We start from the raw sequence: 4,281 nt of genomic DNA, 5'->3' as shown, positions 1-4,281 counted from the left end.
ATCCAAGATACCACATTACATTTAATCGTCACGTCTCCTTCAACTCCTTCAGGCTAGGACAATTTCAATCTTTCAGAAAGACCCTTTAACTTTCAGAGTCCAAGGGATTGTAGGTGCTTCTATATTATAAAACCCATTTTATGGATATGAAAACTGGGGGTTAGAAACAAAAAGCGAATGTTGAGACTCATGAAGAACTAGAACTAGGATGAATCGATGTCTGGCTGCTCAACCCGGGGTCATTCCATCAGGCCATATTTCTATCTTTTTCTTCTCTTCATTTTTATTCTTTCCTCATCTCTTTCTCCTATCATTTCTCTCTTGATTTTTCCCTCTATCTGCTAATTTTCTCCCCGTCTAGGACTTCTTCCTTACTGTATGGAGAGGCTGGGCAGAAGGTAACATAATGTCTTCTAGTTTACCACATCTATGACCTAGCATGAGGCAGATTCTGTCTAGTCTCAAGCAGGCAGGACTGACAGAAATCTTGGAGAAAAAACTTGTTGGGAGTGGGGAGGAGCTTCGTTTTGTATTACAACTAAAAGGAAGACATTTTCAAAGGCCGGTGGAGGCCTCGTGACAGATGACTTTCAATCATGAAGAATTTTCTTTCATCACTGGTCACATATCTTTTTTTTTCCCTCATGCTCTCGTGCCTATATTAATTTTGGCCCAGAGTTTTCTTTCTTTAGGTGGATAAAAACCAAAGAATTGCTACTCCCCACCTGGAGTGCTAGACTGTAACTATGTCCTGGAGGAGAATGGCACATTTCCAAGATGACCATCGGCAGCCAAGACATTATAATACATGTGGCTTTGTACTATGGGAGAATATAAGTCATGCTTCACACCTGGCCCTGTCTGTTTATTAGGAGTTATTTGCAAAGCACTCTGCTTACCCTTGCATTCTGCAGTTAATAGCACTTTCTTTCCTGGAACAAATTTCTCCTAAAGCTGAGATTATAGAGGGTCACCATGAACTTTACTCATGAATGCAGCTCAGGGACAAAGCCTGACCCATGGAACTGATGCTGAAAATGCTATTAGCACAAGGCTAGATGAACTAGAGACCTTCACTCCCGCCCCAAAAGAGCACTGGTCAGAAGTTACAGGGAGTCCATACAACTGGAAAGCAGGCATTATCTCAGTATGAGGTATAGATGACCTCACTTTTCGTGCCTGGGGCTTCTTATTTTTCATGTTCTCCTCCCCAGCCTGTGATAGACACGTAACCATTTGCTGATGGAACAATACAGGAATAGATTTTCAAAGAGGATTATAAAGCGTGCGTGTGGGGAGAGGTATGTGTGTGCTGAAGAGAAGGAGCAGATTCTCTATTGAGAATTAGCCCTCAGAACTAATCCAGCCAAATTCCTTCACTGAAAGAAGAGGAAACCGAGCTCCAACAGGGGCACTGGCTTATGCAAAGGCAACCATTCACCAGAGAGTCAGAACTAGAATCAGGGTCTTTTGTCTGTAGAACTGATTACTCTATTTTAGGAACCGTGCTACTATAGTATTTAAGAGGTCGTCTACTTCAAGCTCAGTTCAACGAGATCAAAAATTGGGCACTTACCAGAGACGAGCAGAGAAGTTTGGCAAGAGAGGGCAGTCTCAATGATACTAGTATCTTACGTTCTTCCCAAGTTAAAGAATATATTAGTATCCCTATGTAGCATTAAAGTTAAGTGTTATACCCCAGGTTATACTAATAGTTAATATGACCAGGTCTTGTGAATTGAAGTACATTGCTTATATCATGAAAATATAGTCTCTCTAATGTACCATCAATGTATTATTATATACAAGCTCCATGAGGGAAGCAGGAATGTCTGTTTGAGTCACTGCTGTTTCTCTAATATAAAAAAACTATAATTGTAGACTCCCATAGCACGGTCCTTGTCACAGTACCACTTCTACAAGGTCTGTGTACCTATTTAATCAATATCTAACTCACTCAGTACCATTAAATGTCTTGAGTCAGTGGATGAGATTTGTTTTGTTTTCATTGTATCTCTAACTCATAGCACAATGACTGATACATTGTATGCACATGATGTAATTTGGTGAGACAACTGTGGATTGGAGTGGCAAAAAGAATACCAAATTTTAAGATAGAAGATCTATATTTGAATCCAACTTTAACAATAGCTATAAATCCTTAAGTCAGTAAATTAGCATCTCAATGTTCAAATTTCTCATCCAAAAAAAACACAATAGTAATAATCAGTCAACGAATATTTTTGTGGGCCAGGTACTGTGCTGGGAGCTGGAGACAGTGCTTCAAAAAACACAGAATCTGCCCTTAGCCTCAAGGATTAGTCTTACGAAGTGAATATTCTGCAGGATGCTCGTGGGGATCAAACGAGACTATTTGTTTATTCCACACATATTTATTGAGTACCTACTATGTTCTAGGCACTGTTCTATGCACTAGGGATATAGTAGAAAATGCAACCAAGTCCTTACCTTCAGGGACTTACGTTTTAATGGGAGAGGCAAGCAGGCAAATAAAATAATAACTTAGAAAATATATTGTAGTATATTAAATATGGCCACAATTCATAGCAGTCCCTCTTTTCAAGGGATGGAATTCCTTTCTTATCCCTTGTGGCTCGATTTGCAGAAAGTAGCAGTTCTGTTGGAGTTTGGGACCCTCCACCTCAAAGAGCCTTGTCACTTCTATCTCACTCTCTTGGAACAGTACTCTGAGTCAGTCATACAGGGAAGCCACCTTAGCCACCGGGACGCTGGGAGGTCACATGGAGGAGAACTACTGTGACTAGTTGACAACTAGCATCAAACCCTAGACATACTTGTGAGGCCATCTTCTGGCCCAACTGGTCCCCCAAACTGAATGTAGCTGCTTGAATGAATCCAAGCAAACCAACAAAATCATGAGAAACAATAAATCATTGTTGTTGTAAGCCTCTTAGCTTTGGGGTAGTTTGTCAGGCAGCGATAGCTAACTACATGGTGCTTTGAAGAATACGGCAAAGCAGAGTGAGGAGCATGGGCTGTCCAGGGGGAGCAGGGAGATTTGTCGTTTTATAGAGATGGTTAGAGAAGTCCCACAGGGAAGAGCTTTCTGAGCAGAGGGAACAGCAAAGGCAAAGGCCCCGAGGCAAGCACACGCGTGCACAGTGTGCGAGAAACCGCAAGGAGGCTCACGTACCTGCCGGCAAGTGAGAGGGAGCAAGAATGTCGGGAGACAGAGCCAGAACATGGGGGCCAGAATGTGTAAGACTCTGTAGACTGTTGTGGGGACTCTAGCTTTGCTTTTCTTCTGTGTGAGCTGGGGAGCCATTGGAGGGTTTAGTGAGTATCTGTCTACCCCTCTGCAAGAAATTCAGGGTATAAAAGGCTTGAAAATGTGGTCCTTGCTCAATATATCTGGGGGAGGGGGCAAGAGAACAAAATTACCCTAATATTTTAAGGAGAGTATGTGAAGAAGTTTATGAAAGTGCTATGGGGCAGAAGTCAGGGCTACTAACCCTTCCTGAGTTTGTCAGAGCAGCTTTTTAATGGAAAGGACTTAGGAGCTGGTGGGTAGTGAGAGGTAAGAGAAGCTTATTGAACCAAAAAGGGGATGGAGAACATCCTAGGTAGAAAAGGAATCTTGTGAAAGGGAGCCGAGGCAGGGCCTAGTGGTCAAATCAATGGGGGAGAGAAGAGTATTTCATAAGAACGTGCACTGTTGTAGATGCTTAAAGAGTGATGTTTTGTGATTAAACATCCTTGGCTCTAAGAATTCCTGTTTAGGATTTAAGCTCTCGGAAAATTAGAGATTGTGTGTCTCTTGTTCACCAGTGCATCTCCAGTGATCGTCATAATATACGGCACCCACAAGGCACACAGTGATCGCTAGTGGGCCAGCTGAACCAATTGGTTTAACTATGCTAGCTAGCTTTTCCAAACGTTATTAGACTACAAATCCTCCCACCCGCATCAGGAATGCTGTTAGCATCCCTTAAAACGCATTTGGATGAGCAAACTTGGAAGAATGCTGTTGGAATACAGGGTTTTAGGTAGGGCGTAAAGTGGGGGTGATAAGATGGAGAGCTGAGTTGGGTCACGATGAAAAGTTAAGAGTCTTAGACTTTACACTCTATGTAAATGAGAGCCCCCCACCCCTTTTCAGGCAGAATTATGTGACGCAATTTGTTTTTTTTTGTTTTTTTTTGTTTTTTTAGGATAACCACTGCGATACATAACAGATGGAAAGGAAAGCAATTGGAGATCTGGGCACTACCTAGAAGTAATCGATCCATCCCAAGGACA

Source organism: Pteropus vampyrus, unplaced genomic scaffold, assembly GCF_000151845.1.
Source record: "Pteropus vampyrus isolate Shadow unplaced genomic scaffold, Pvam_2.0 Scaffold59, whole genome shotgun sequence".
NCBI classification, from domain to species: Eukaryota; Metazoa; Chordata; class Mammalia; order Chiroptera; family Pteropodidae; genus Pteropus; species Pteropus vampyrus.
This window is presented reverse-complemented; position numbering follows the sequence as displayed.